We start from the raw sequence: 15,287 nt of genomic DNA on the forward strand, positions 1-15,287 counted from the left end.
TTGCAATTATGTTAGCACAGCTGAAAATTGTTGTCCTGATTAAAGAAGCAATAAAACTGGCCTTCTTTAGACTAGTTGAGTATCTGGAGCATCAGCATTTGTGGGTTCAATTACAGGCTCAAAATGGCCAGAAACAAAGAACTTACATCTGAAACTCGTCGCTCTATTCTTGCTCTGAGAAATGAAGGCTATGCGAGAAATTGCCAAGAAACTGAAGATCTCGTACGACGCTGTGTACTACTCCCTTCACAGGACAGTGCAAACTGTCTCTAACCAGATTAGAAAGCGGAGTGGGAGGCCCCGGTGCACAACTGAGCAAGAGGACAAGTACATTAGAGTGTCTAGTTTGAGAAACAGACGCCTCACAAATCCTCAACTGGCAGCTTCATTAAATAGTACCCGCAAAACACCAGTCTCAACGTCAACAGTGAAGAGGCAACTCCGGGATGCTGCCCTTCTAGTCAGAGTTGCAAAGAAAAAGCCATATCTCAGACTGGCCAATAAAAAGTAAAGATTAAATGGGCAAAAGAACACAGACACTGGGCAGAGGAACTAAACTTGGATTAGCTAACAGAATGTGCCATTGGAACACAGGAGTGATGATTGCTGATAATGGGCCTTTGTGCGCCTATGTTGATATTCCATAAAAAATCTGCCGTTTCCAGCTACAATAGTCATTTACAACATTAACAATGTCTACACTGTATTTCTGATCAATTTGATGTTATTTTAAATGGACAAAAACATTGTTTTTCTTTCAAAAACAAGGACATTTCTAAGTGACCTCAATCTTTTGAACAGTAGTGTATATAGACGGGTTAGCTGACAATGTCACAAAAACGATGCACGAGCGTCCACAGCAGAAGTCTGTGTGTTGTTTTGATTCTGGACCGTCAAATCGCTAGCAACAATGACAAGAAGCTGCCATGTGGGGAATCGTAGGTGGATCGCTTCAGCTTGTTGCATCTTGTTATTGATAACATTGTTTTGAGGTGTTTTTGACTCTTGTCACGTCTATGCTAATGTGACAAACATTTGCTAGCTAGCTAACCAACTACAGTAACGCTGTATTTGAGAGACAATAAGTGCTCATTGTGCAAATGTATTTATGTTTTCAATAAAGATTTGGAGAGGAAATATAGTTTACATGTCAACAATCCTTTGATTTTAAGCCAACCCCCCCTGTTGTGCTCCACAGTTACACACGCGTCGGTTTATTGCTAAATAACCCACCTGTCTATAGATCTAGATCTATAGGGCTATAACTATACTGTTAAAAAGGGAACATTCTACAAGAACATAATTGGATTAACGCAATCATAAAATGTCGACACAAGTTCGCGAGTAGTGCTATACTGTGGGTGAATTGAAGAAACGTGTCTTACGCAACATTCTTCCATTGTAAATCTCACCCAAGTTTTGGAGAGAAGATGACATGAATCTGGCACAGGTCCCTGGCAGGGAAAGCTTCAGTACCGATACATTAGCTACAGCCTGCTGGGAAATAGGCTAATATGGAGGACTGGAAACGTATCGAGTGTGAGAAACATCTGTGCCACGAAAAAAAGGATGACCTTCTACTTAAAACACGCACTGGGCTTGAGTGTCAGAAATGTAGAAATACCATCACAATCAGTGTCAAATGAATATTGGGACAGGGCTATGTAGACTTAGAATAATAAACACACAATACACCAAAGTTACTAGGGAAGTACTTCACACAGGTAACCTTGGTGTGTTTCGGTGTACATTCACTGTGTGTTCACATAGCCTCATCACATAACATTCACAGAACTCTCTTCTAGATCTACTGTATAAAATGTGTCCATTACACAGTCCTCCACCACTCAGCTGAGGCCCCGTACACACTCCGGTTGTACAACTGATGTACAACGTATTTCACACAATGGTGATACAACCTGATAGAGCTTGTCTGCAAAACATTTTTTACGGTGTCTCCACAGCACTTGTGTAATTATTTTGGTGCAGAAAAACTCTGTTTTATCACAACCGTTTAAACAAATGCGTTGTAAACAGTGGCGGTTCTAGACCATTTCAACTAGGGGGGCCAAGCTGGGGCCAGTTGTACTGTTAGAGGGGCCAGTTACATTAGACGTTATTGTTGTCATATCGTTTTCTTCACCGCATTGCAGGCATTAGCAGGCAAAATACCATGTTCATAATCATTAGTGTTCCGCGTTGCCACTGTCTAATAACGGATGTAAAAAAAGAACGATAGCAAAAATTAGTTATGTAAAAATTATTTTATACTCCACATTTAGGGGGGCCACAAGGGGATCCAAAATTGTTGTCACAGGGGCACTGCCCCCCCCCCCGCCCCAGAACCGCTAGTGGTTGTAAATCAGTTCACACTTGAGTGTGAACAGGGCCTTAACCAGCACAGCTGCATTCCTTGCGACACATTATTCCTCCATCAGACTCTCCCATCAGCCACCCACTGCGCCACATACTGCACAGAGAACCTCCTGCTGGGAGCCGGCTTCAACTGAGATATCTCCCCATCCACACACACATCTTTATGCTAAGTCACACGCCTATTATCAAAGCCCACGGACATGTAGTTTTCCCTATTTTATTCTCTCCGTCCGAGCGAGTGTCTCCTTTCATTCATGTGTCCTCTGTGATTCATGCTGATGTGTTGGGGAGATGTCGGGGGACCATCGCCCCTGACGACAGAGGAATAACCAGGCCGTTTAATGGATACTATCCGACAGCCGACAGCAGCCTGTCTGTTGGACAGTTCAGCGCATCGGCTGTGGGACCGGTTCACTCAGAGCAGGTGATAATGCAACAAGACGAGACAGTGATGAGACGCAGTGGCAGTGTATGTGTAGGTGACTTTCCCTTCCTAACTGTGATAAACTGGACAAACAAAACACTGAGCACTATTTTTGTTAATTTATCAACATTATATTTTCTATATGCCCATACAAGGCTCATATATCACTGTATAAAACATTAGGTCAAATGAATCCATAGATCAGCCTTTTTGCATATTGTCATAATTATATTCAAAATAATAGTATTTTGTGTGCTTATACATTTAGTAAAAGACTGTGGCCAGCAGCTCAAATGCTGCCCAATATCATACTTATGCTTTATGTGTCCTTGTAGTCTACTGGTTAGGATTCCACCACTGCAGTAATGTGACGGCATCAGAGAGAGAGAGGGAATGAGAACGAGAGCGAGAGAGGGAATGACTGGTCAATACACTGAGCCAGCCCCTACCGTGAGGTCTGAATGTTCCATTCACGGCCGCCAGGCACGCTTACCATTAACTAAAGTGGGATGAATGACCTGTCAAAAGTAATCCTCCGTCCTATGCGTTTCCCAATTACCTCGCTGCCTGGGCCAGTCAGTTAGTTATCAACAGACACGCCGCTATAGATTGTTGCCACACCAAAACATTTGCAAGTCAAATGCGGGGGACGCTCATAACTTATGAGAAACAACAAGCTTCCCAGGTGTTAATAAAAACGCAGACCCTTATCACATGAGAGGAAGTTGAGAAGGGAAGAGAGGAAGCAATGAGGTCTGAGGGGTGAAGAGAAGAGAGTCTGCTGTAAACTGAGCGCACAGACTAGTGGATTTATCCCCTGAAGATGCTGAAAGACAGAGGTAGAGAAAGATCAATCAATTTTCCCTCACTGTCTAAGTACAACTGTTAAACTTTGAGTACTTTTTTGTAATCATATACCGTGTGAAGTGAATATGTTTGGTGTAATATGGATTTGTTTGCAACAGGAGGAGAGATAGGGAGAATGAGAATGAGAATGAGAGAGAGAGAGAGAGAGAGAGAGAGAGAGAGAGAGAGAGAGACGAGAAGGAATTTCCCCATAGTGTACTTGAGTGGGTCACTGGACAGGAACATTCACAGTGACCGTGAGTAGAATGAAACTCATAGAATCTTGATTCAATTTAATATTCTAATAGGAATATTATTCCGTTAGTGCAGATCAATTTCATCTTCTTCAAAAGTGTTAACTTGGCTCAAAAAGCCCCAGGGAACAGTCTGTTTTCTTTCTATTGTTGCGCTTGTTTATCTCTCCTCCTTAGGGTTGAAGCATCTCAAATTGAAAATGATTCGAGTGTGTTTCTTCATCATGTGTAGAGGAAAATAGGTCTAGTGGATCTCAGTGGAATTTGTGTGTGTACTGTACTTGTGTGTGTCTATCATTACTATGCAAAGGGGCAGTGGCACTGTTGAGCTCTTCAATTGGGCTTCTTATTCAATATGCCGCACAGAAGGCTGGAGTGGGGGTTCATTATGCATATTGCTCCTGTGGATATTACTGCTTTTTAAGGGGTTTTAAGAGGTTTTGGATTCTATAAAAGAATGTACGTTTTATGCTGTTGTTCCCCTTGATACAGGCACTTACTGTCAGTAACGCTAAATAAGAGTGTTAAATGATTCAAATGTATGTAGAGAGCGAGAGAGAGCGAGAGAGAGCGAGAGAGAGCGAGAGAGAGAGAGCCTGAATGGACTACTTTTGATGAATACAGAGCAAGCATGAGGATAATTCTCTCTCTCCCCCTCTCTATTTCTCCAATCTCTCCTTATAACCCATTCTTTCTCCCGCCCTCTCTCTCTGCTCTTTTTCTCCATTGCGCCTCTCGTTCCACTTATCTATACCTCGGCTTTCTGCTTCTTGTCTCAGATTGTATTTTCTCCAGTATGAGTGGTACTTTAGCATTTTCCCATCGGTCTTCACCGCTGACCCTTCTCACACCATCAAGATCCGTCAGGATGAAATATTGAACTAGGGGTGTCTCCTCTGCTCCCCAGAGCCACCTGGCTGCCTCACACTGTCCCCGACCTGCTCAGATGAAAATGTAACACCTTAACCCCTTAACCCCTGCCCCATCCCTTGCCTCAGCTCCATCAAATTGTCTTTATCCATAGAACTGTCATGTGTGACATGATATAAAACCCCTAACTAACACCTAAAAAAAGTAGCCTTGAACATTATGAAACAACGCTTACAAAGGACATTTAACTGCACCCCCCCACAAATCAACTTAATTGAATGAGTCCATCTACAACAGCAATACAATATTTCGCATATACATCACAATTCATTGGTGTACCATAGATCAAGTTGATGTGGTTCGGTAGTGTTTTGCTAAATTCCTTCATAACCCAATTTCTAATCTATCAATCCTCTCTGGCAACACCCCAGTGGATCAAGGGGAGTTATTCTCTCATGACATGGTTCAATGAAATCTAAGATGAAACAATTTATCTTCTCATAATATTCTCCATGAATATCAAACAAGGCCAATATTCATGATAATGAAAGAAAAACCTACATTGCTATTGAATTCCTCTTTTCCAAATCAATGCCCTGAAATAGAGAAATGCTTGGCTTACCTGCAAACACAGAATATAATAATTGTGAACACTTTAATATCAATGAATTCAAGGGTTTTACACACATGCCTACACTGCTTGAAGCAGGGCTGGCCCTTGGTTTACTGTAAGCTACGTAGGTGGTCACCTAAGCAAGGGTTTACCAAACTTGGTCCTAGGGCCCCCCCTGGGTGCACACTTTGGTTTTTGCCCTAGTAAGTTTGCTGACGACACAACAGTGGTAGGCCTGATCACCGACAACAATGAAACGGCCTATAGGGAGGAGGTCAGAGAACTGTCAGTGTGGTGCCAGGACAACAACCTCTCCCTCAATGTGAGAAAGACTAAGGAGCTGATCATGGATTACATTGACGGGGCTGTAGTGGAGCGTGTCGAGAGTTTCAAGTTCCTTGGTGTCCACATCACCAACGAACTATCATGGTCCAAACATACCAAGACAGTCATGAAGAGGGCACGACCAAACCCTCAGGAGACTGAAAAGATTTGGCATGGGTCCCCAGATCCTCAAAAAGTTCTACAGCTGCACCATCGAGAGCATCCTGACCGGTTGCATCACCATCTGGTATGGCAACTGCTCGGCATCTGACCATAAGGCGCTACAGAGGGTAGTGCAAATGGCCCAGTACATCACTGGGGCCAAGTTTCCTGCCATCCAGGACCTATATAATAGGCAGTGTCAGAGGAAAGCCCATATTGTCAGAGACTCCAGTCACCCAAGTTCTAGACTGTTTTCTCTGCTACCGCACGGCAAGCGGTAGCGGAGCGCTAAGTCTAGGACCAAAAGGCTCCTCAACAGCTTCTACCCCCAAGCCATAAGACTGCTGAACAATTCATAAAATCGCCACTGGACAATTTACATTGACCCCCCCACCTTTGTACATTGCTGCTACTCACTGTTGTTACCTATGCATAGTCACTTCGCCCCCACCTACATGTACAGGTTACCTCAACTAGCCTGTACCCCCTGCACACTGACTCGGTACCGGTGCCCCCTGTATAAAGCCTCGTTATTGTTATTCTTATTGTGTTACTTTTTATTATTACTTTTTATTTTAGCCTACTTGGTAAATATTTTCTTCTTCTTGAACTGCACTGTTGGTTAAGGGCTTGTAAGTAAGCATTTCACAGTAAAGTCTACACTTGTTGTATTCGGCGCATGTGACAAATAAAGTTTGATTTGATTAGTACTATACATCTAATTCAAATAATCTAAGCTTGATGATGAGTTGGTTATTTTAATCAGCTGTATAGAGCTTGGACAAAAACCAAAACGTGCACCCAGAGGGGGCCCCAGGACCGAGTTTGGAAAACTCTTGCCTAGGCCCCCGACCAACATTTAAAAAAATATTTTGGGGGAACTTACTGTTGAGAATAGTAGAATACACAATTTCTAAATTTGGTGGTGCATCAGCAGTTTTCCTTTTCTTACTGACAGTCAAATCAAATCAAATGTATTGGTTACATACACATGGTTAGCAGATGTTGTTGTGAATGTTGCGAAATGCTTGTGCTTCTAGTTCCGACAGTGCAGCAATATCTAACAAGTAATATCTACCAATTCCACAACAAAAACCTAATACACACACATCTAAGTAAGGAATGGAATAAGAATGTATAAATATATGGATGAGCAATGTCAGAGTGACATAGGCTAAGATGCAATAGATAGTATAGAATACAGTATATACATATATATATATATATGAGATGAGTAATGCAAGATATGTAAACATTATTAAAGTGGCATTATTAAAGTAACTAGTGTTCCATTTATTAAAGTGGCCAATGATTTCAAGTCTGTATATAAGCAGCAACCTCTCTGTGCTAGTGATGGCTGTTTAACAGTCTGATGGCCTTGAGACAGAAGCTGTTTTTCAGTCTCTCGGTCCCAGCTTTGATGCACCTGTACTGACCTTGCCTTCTGGATGGTAGCGGGGTGAACAGGCAGTGGCTCGGGTGGTTGTTGTCCTTGATGATCTTTTTGGCCTTCCTGTGACATCGGGTGATGTAGGGGCCTGGAGGGCAGGTAGTTTGCCCCGGTGATGTGTTGTGCAGACCTCTGGAGAGCCCTGCGGTTGTGGATGGTACAGTTGCCATACCAGGCGGTGATACAGCCAGACAGGACGGTCTCAATTCTGCATCTGTAAAAGCCACATTTCTTCAGCCTCCTGAGGTTGAAGAGGCGTTGTTGCGCCTTCTTCACCACACTGTCTGTGTGGGTGGACCATTTCAGTTTGTCAGTGATATGTATGCAGAGGAACTTAAAACTTTTCACTTTCTCCACTGCTGTTGATGGGGGGTGCTCCCTCTGAGGTTTCCTGAAGTCAACAATCATCTCCTTTGTTTTGGTGACGTTGAGTGAGAGGTTATTTTCCTGACAAAACACTCTGAGAGCCCTCATCTCCTCCCTGTAGGCTGTCTCATCGTTGTTGGTAATCAAGCCAACTACTATTGTGTCGTCTGCAAACTTGATGATTGAGTTGTGCATGGCCACGCAGTCATGGGTGAACAGGGAGTACAGGAGGGGGATGAACACACACCTTTGTGGGGTCCCAGTGTTGAGGATCAGCGAAGTGGAGATGTTGTTTCCTACCTTCACCACCTGGGGGACAGCCCGTCTGGAAGTCCAGGACCCAATTGCACAGGGCGGGTTTGAGACCCAGGGCCTCAAGCTTAATGATGAGAATGGAGTGGTGATGCTGAGCTATAGTCAATGAACAGCATTCTTACATAGGCATTCCTCTTGTCCAGATGGGATAGGGCAGTGTGCAGTGTGATGGCGATTACATCGTCTGTGGGCCTATTGGGGCGGAATGCAAATTGAAGTGGCTCTAGAGTGACAGGTAAGGTGGAGATACTATGTTCCTTGACTAGTCTCCCAAAGAATTTCATGTTGACAGAAGTGAGTGCTACGGGGCGATAGTCATTTAGTTCAGTTACCCCTTTGCATTCTTGGGTACAGGAATAATGGTGGCCATCTTGAAGCATGTGGGGACAGCAGACTGGGATAGGGAGAGATTGAATATGTCTGTAAACACACCAGCCAGCTGGTCTGCGCATGCTCTGAGAACGTGACTAGGGATGCCGTCTGGGTCGGCAGCCTTGCGAGGGTTAACACGTTTAAATGTTTTACTCACGTCAGCCACAGAGAAGGAGAGCCCACATTCCTTGGTAGCTGGCCGCATCAGTGGCACTGTGTTATCCTCAAAGCGGGCAAAGAACGTGTTTAGCTTGTCTGGCAGCAAGACGTCGGTGTCCGCGACGTGGCTGGTTTTCATTTTGTAGTCCGTGACTGTCTGTAAACACTGCCACTTACGTCTTGTGTCTGAGCCGTTGAATTGCGACTCCACTTTGTCTCGATATTGACATTTTGCCTGTTTGATTGCCTTGCGGAGGGAGCGACTACTCTGTATTCTGCGATATTCCCCGTCACCTTGCCATGGTTAAATACAGTGTTTCGTGCTTTCGGTTTTATGTAAATGCTGCAATCTATCCACAGTTTCTGGTTAGGGTAGGTTTGAATAGTCACAGTGGGTACAACATCTATCCACTTCTTGATAAACTCAGTGACCGTTTTGTTTGCCCATGTCAGCTAATATTTTTTAGATTGGTAAATTAGCTGGGTAGACTAAATTTGTAGTAATCCTGGCCGAATTACCAATTTATCTTTCCAACCAGGCAAAGTACTATGAAGGCACCACAGATCTCGACAAGAGAAGCAAATTTCATAGGGGGCAGAGAAATCCACAAATTCATAATTCAGGGTAATGTTAAGCAGTTAACTTCTGTTAGATAACCATTTTTCAACAACCATGTTCTGTCTAGCTAGTTTGTCATCTACTGTACATGTTGCTAGCAATACATGTAGTTATGTCTGTCATATTGCGGTATCTAGCTATAATTAACCCTGATCAATAAAATGCATAGGTGTGAGCAATTATGATCATTCCAACTGAATTTAACTAGGGGTCTTTGCTACACCGACACACAGAGGGCTGTTACAAGGGGGGAGAACATTTTAAGGATGAAAGTGAGAGGGAAAGCAAATTGGTAAGAGTGGAAGACAGAGGGGGAGAGAGAAACAGGAAGACAGCACTCCAAATTGACTTAGACATCACTATTTCAACAACTCTTCTCTTCCAACTTGTTAGGCAATCACATGTACCTACGAGGGAAGGATGGCCAGCCTCACAGGAGGGTGCTTTTTATTAAGGAGGCTGTGCTGACCGAAAGCATCTGGCCATTTCAGAATGAAGCGCATGATTGCCAAAATAAACCTACGCTTCTTCTGGCGTGGGCTTGTCAAGGATGTGAACAGCTTGGCAAGTGAAATAACCTTTTATCAATCACATTCTATTATATCTGAAATGATTGTGATTTCAATGAATGTCATATCAGAGGGCACACGGTGTTTCAATGTGACTTTGTGCTTAAAAAGTCAGTACCTGTCTAGCCTGCCAGAAGTTAAGTTTGAGAGGGTGAAGACTGTTGCGCCAGAGTTGAAGCCCATCAAAGTTGTTTCACCATGATCGGTAAGTGTAACAATAACATTTTTGCCCTGATAAGTTGTTTTGTAATGGTTGCTTTATTTATTATAGTGTGTGTTAGTATCCTTACAAATATGAAAATCTGCATACTGCATGACACAGATACGGGTAAGAAGAAAGTAATCTTCTCTCTAACATTTTACAATGTTAGTGGTGGACCTGATCAGACGCTTCACTAAATCCAGGAATGGCAACCGCTGGTGTCTGACGGTGACCAATCACTTTACCAAGTGGGTGGAAGCAATATCCATTAAGGTCAGTAAAGGAAGAGAATGTGCTTTAAACTCTACATTTCCTTCTGTAACCTAATTAAAAAGGTTGCTTGGAACCGAAAATAGATTGCCACCTCCAAGGTGATGGACATCTTCAACACCCACAGTTCTCCTGAGGCCATCTTGAGTGAAACAAGGTACGGATATTATTGGTTATATTGTTTTTAAAATGTTATTTTATGGTACATAAGACATATTTCAATATTTTAAATTGTCAACATATATCGTTTTCCTACCCCCTCCTGGTTTTGGATGAACGGGCCAACCAGACCCTCAAGACTGCCATGGGCAAGTCCCTTGACGGGTACCAGGAATGGTGGGAGGACAACCTGAAGGTAATTCTCTTTGCACACAACAGCAGCGTCCAGGCCTCCACAGAGTACTCGCCGATCGCCTGATGTATGGACGGGAGCGGCAGCAGACTGAAGTAAACAATGCAATAGTACTGTATATACAATAATTGCATACACTGTAGTCTTTCAAATGTGTGATTGACTTAGTATTTGTCTATTGATATTTTTGTATAATGTACTTTCAGATAATTGAAACTCCACCTGATGTTGTGGAAGGTGTCGAACCAGATCAGAACGCTTTCGAGGACCACCTTCAGGCACGGACTGAGAAGGATGTGAAGGTTTTTGACCAAGTAAAAATTGTCTGCTGTTAATAAATTTTCGGGCCCTCCAAGAGATATGTAAGAAATGTATTTGTAATAATATGAAATATAATTGCATTTCTATAATCAATGAAGGTCGGACTGAACATCGACAAAGCGCAGGAGAAACAGAAGGAGAGCTACTTGGGGAGATTCAAGAAGGGGGCCAAGTGCTTCGACATCTGGGCAAATGACTTGGTTTGGTAGAAGGACGAAAGGAAGGCGAGACCTGGGAAACCTCGCTGCTCTTTCGCTCCTAGCTGGGGTCACCATCTGTTAAGGTGAATATAAACATCTCAGATAATAACTATTTGCATTTGCACAAAAAATAACCTGAAGTTGTAGTTTCCGGAACACTGATTTTTCTGTCTTCCTAGGGTTAACTCGGAAGCCAACAATCTTCTACAGTTGGACGGTCGACCACTGAAAGCCCCGACGCCCTAAACTTCGGTGAAGCTCATGAGACAAAATATGTTAAGCTTTGGATGACATTTGAGAAAGCTTATAAAAATGTACCTCCTTAATTTACCTCTCCAAATGACTTTAGGACTATCGATTATCAATACCCAGGAGGTATCTCAACCAACAGAGCCATTTAGTTCGTATCAGTCTGATTCTCTGTGCTGAGTTGGCGGGGGACCAGCTTGAGGTAGGATATACCTTCAAAAACGGTTGAAAATTACATATCTTCCATTTGTAACACTGCACTAATCCATCACATTAAATGTAACCTGTGTTTGCTTGTTTATTACTGGCTCCTACTCTGGCTCCTACTCTGGCTCCTACTCTGGCTCCTACTCTGGCTCCTACTCTGGCTCCTACTCTGGCTCCTACTCTGGCTCCTACTCTGGCTCCTACTGTCCAGGACCTAGGGGTTCTGTCTAACACCCAGACATGAATCCAACTGATATGCCTCATTACCAACCAGCCGCCAACTTTTCATTACATCTACAGCTACTGTTGTCATTACCTGCTAAGAAAGTTTTCTTGCTCCATCATACTGGGCACATAATATGTGAGATACACAGATTAACTCAAAACACTAGCACTGCAAACACTCAGAATAAAGGGAGCAGCAGTGCCTGGACTTTGTAGTCTCCCTCTTCAAGTCCCCCTTCTGAGACTGGATGCCTGTTGAGAACAAGTGACACACAGCATCCACACAGCACCCACCTCCTCTCTATTCCACACACCAGAATTCACTATTTCAGTCTATGATTGCCATGTGAGTGTTCCAAAAAATGTGGCGAAAATAAACGAATGACAACTGTACCCCAAATCTGTTTATAAATTTAAATAAAAAAAATTGCCAGGTTGGTTTTCACAGCTGTTTCACAAGGTGTTTGTTATAAATTGTAAGGTATCCCTTGATGGTATTTGTTTGTTCAACATTTTTCATTGTTGTATCCTGGGACCTACAATAGGTACATATATATTCAACCACAAGGGTGTACTAGTGAACTCTGCGAGAGATTTTTAAAAAATCATAATAGAGGACTAGTGAAATAATATTATTTCAGTGTGGGTAAGGGACGGGTTGCTTAAAATCAACATGACAGCCAGACAAGCCAGTGTATGAATCAAACTGATTTGCATATGAATGGAGTGGAAATTAGCTGACTTTGTATCTGTAAGGTAAGTAACTTGAATGTGTCAAGCAGATTACAAGATTTGTTTTGCTATTTCAGAAACTTGGCAATGTTTAAGACATGGATTTCATGTTGAAATGTTAAAAGTACCCAAAAGTAGCTAGAAGTAATGTTTTCATCTTATTGGCTAAACAAAACAAGTTTAAACAGCGATAGTCTTGTGGAAATCGGCTTTATTTGCATAGCGTGCCGAAAATAATGCCATTTAGGCTGTAATGATCTAAAAAATTTGACGCATTAGGTCATCATACCATTGATATAGCAACGGAAGCTAATAGTTTATCGAATACCATTGTGATGCAGGGGGGGGACTACACTTTGTCTGGGGGACATTGTTTAGCATGACAGGCCCCAATTGATTTTGTTAGTCACTCGCACTCGGATATCATATTAACATGGCATAAGTCATGGTAAAATATGTAGAATTGCAGGAAATTATATGTAAAACGGCACATTTTTCTCTCCACCTGATGGCAAAACGAGTAGATTTGCATGAAATGTGCTATAATTGCAAAATCTTCTCTCAGCTCCATAGCAAAATATGTAGAATTGCAGGAAATCAACTTTCAAATTAAAACTAAGTCTAAAACTACTTTTGCCCGCGAGGTGGGGGGGCCACCCAACAAATTCTCGCCTATGGCCCCCCAAAAGGTTAGGGCCTGCCCTGGCTCGAAGTGATATGATACTTTTTATGTGAATGCAAGGAATTATATCTTTGGAAGTTTGTAATACTACTGAGCTCTAGAAATTGTAGTTTGTATGCAAATCAGAGGATGTTTCAGGAGTCACAGGTGGACAAGCGTGGAGGAAGACTTATATACATATCATAAACCTTACACAAGCACAGCGGAAGGGAAGTATAAATGTTCACAGAATCCCAGCTCGAAGTAGGGTGTGGCAAAACACCACAAAAGATCTTCTACGATAGGCACGTTCAGCCCTCTAGCCGCTCTAGGCTAACAATCTAAACAATGATGTAGTCTTGAAAGTTTGTCAGTCTCGTAAATCCACTGGGTCAACCTTGTCTCGGTGCGAAAATCTTTCCTCCACTAAATCTTTCCCCGGGGACCGTAGATGGCAAGTGTGCTTTTCATTAGGGAACAATCGGTGCTGCAGGTGCAACTAGCGTGACTCCCCAGCTGTTTCTGGTTTAGCAGTGAAACATGGAACCGCGCAGACTTGAAACTCACGCACACATCCCCACAATGGACAGATGCCTCTACCAGGGGTGTGAGAAAGAGCAGTTGGGTAATACACAGAAAACAGGTGAACATCTTAAAATTGCCAGATTAACAGTTTATGGTTGATACATTGTCACTTTTTCTTATTAATCTTGGCCCACTTTGAGAGCAACTAATAATGCAACAGAATCATGTGTCCTTATGAAAGATTTTTAACTCAAGGGTTCATTGGTTGATCCAGTATAAATCAATCTGTGTATCATAGACTTTGGGGCTACATAGACTCTTGAATGCATTGTAACACATCTAGTACAGTATGATTTATTGTCAACTTTTCACACATTTCACAACATACATAATTGTCCCATCTAAATCAATTTTGTAAATATTCTACTTTGGAGAGGGCTTACTGCAAATCTTGAGACGAGAGAAAGCACTACAAAATATAAGTGTATAAGTATTGACAATACTTTGCCAGGCAAGCTGCTGGCACGTAGCATACCCATAAAGAATTGGCTTTAGCTCCACAGTTTATCTCTGCATTCCTACTGAGAGAGCTCTGCTGGCCGCTGCCCAGGAGAGTGAAATGTTATCGTGGGAGAAACCATCAAGAGAGTGCTGGCCACGTAAAGCTACTGTTAAGGGCAGAGGTTAAAAAGTACAGAGTGCTAACTGATAGCAACCATTGCATTAACCATATAGTCTGTATTGCGTGTTTACATCAGGTGTAATTTGCAAGGGCGCACCACAAGGGTGGTCCTTATCCCCACAGCGTTCTCCTCTTTGGTGGTTCAGTTGCTATCCTTCTGGGAATACAATTTATAGAATCCATTAGCTGTTACAAGACTTGCGTAAATCAAATAAAAATCTACAAATAGTCTCCGGCCCTTTGTTCTTTTTTCAAATCACGTAGCACTCCTCCGCTATCATTTATCATCCACAGAAAAAACAGATAAAGCTGTATGCTTATATGCAAGTGCATTTGAAACCTACATTTCCATTACTGGTATTGATAGAATAACTGACTTTTAGAGGGGGGGGACTGAAATGGGTTGTGATGCTTGAGGGACTCCTGGCTGAAGCCCATGTGTCATTCTCAGTCCGGGACTACAAAGCAATTTTCCAGCGTGCAGATCGGTGAGAAGGAATCAATAACTCACATTCCTGATTACTCTACAGAGGAAATAGAGTTGGTATTGTTTCTTCAAGACAAATGTAGGCCCCTAGAAAGATAAATGGTATTTTCAGCGGTGAAAGAAAGCCCCCTTAACTGAAAACTACTTTTCCCATTCACTCCTTTCATTACACCCCCAAAGCAACACCTGCCTGTGCTGAGTGTTGAGCTCTCATTCTTTTTGATTTGGTTTATTTCTGTTCTTTCACTCTGGTCATCTCAATATCACTACTGCAGAGTTGCTGTAATCTAAAGTTCTACATCTATTTCACGGTTGGTTTCACCTTAGCCGTGAACGGCCTTCCTGCACTGTTGTTCCTTTGTCTACAAAAACTTTCTCATCCTGACAAATAAACCTAATGTTTTCTAGAAAAGGTGAAGAGGAGATTCTACAAACCAATTCTTTCTAACACAAAA

At 42.5% G+C, this 15,287-nt stretch overlaps 1 protein-coding gene and 1 long non-coding RNA gene across 4 annotated transcripts in view; one reads left to right on the forward strand and one right to left on the reverse strand.

The window, feature by feature from the left end:
* Positions 1-15,287, reverse strand: part of LOC106582075 (zinc finger protein 385D) — a 41,689-nt gene that overhangs the window by 15,686 nt on the left and 10,716 nt on the right. The window lies entirely within an intron of this gene.
* On the forward strand, positions 9,045-12,194 carry LOC106582086 (uncharacterized). The gene is made up of 4 exons (XR_001323248.2): positions 9,045-10,546; positions 10,750-10,857; positions 10,963-11,147; positions 11,244-12,194. It is a non-coding gene; the product is annotated as an uncharacterized lncRNA (long non-coding RNA).

This window comes from Salmo salar, chromosome ssa02 (assembly GCF_905237065.1).
Source record: "Salmo salar chromosome ssa02, Ssal_v3.1, whole genome shotgun sequence".
NCBI classification, from domain to species: domain Eukaryota; kingdom Metazoa; phylum Chordata; class Actinopteri; order Salmoniformes; family Salmonidae; genus Salmo; species Salmo salar.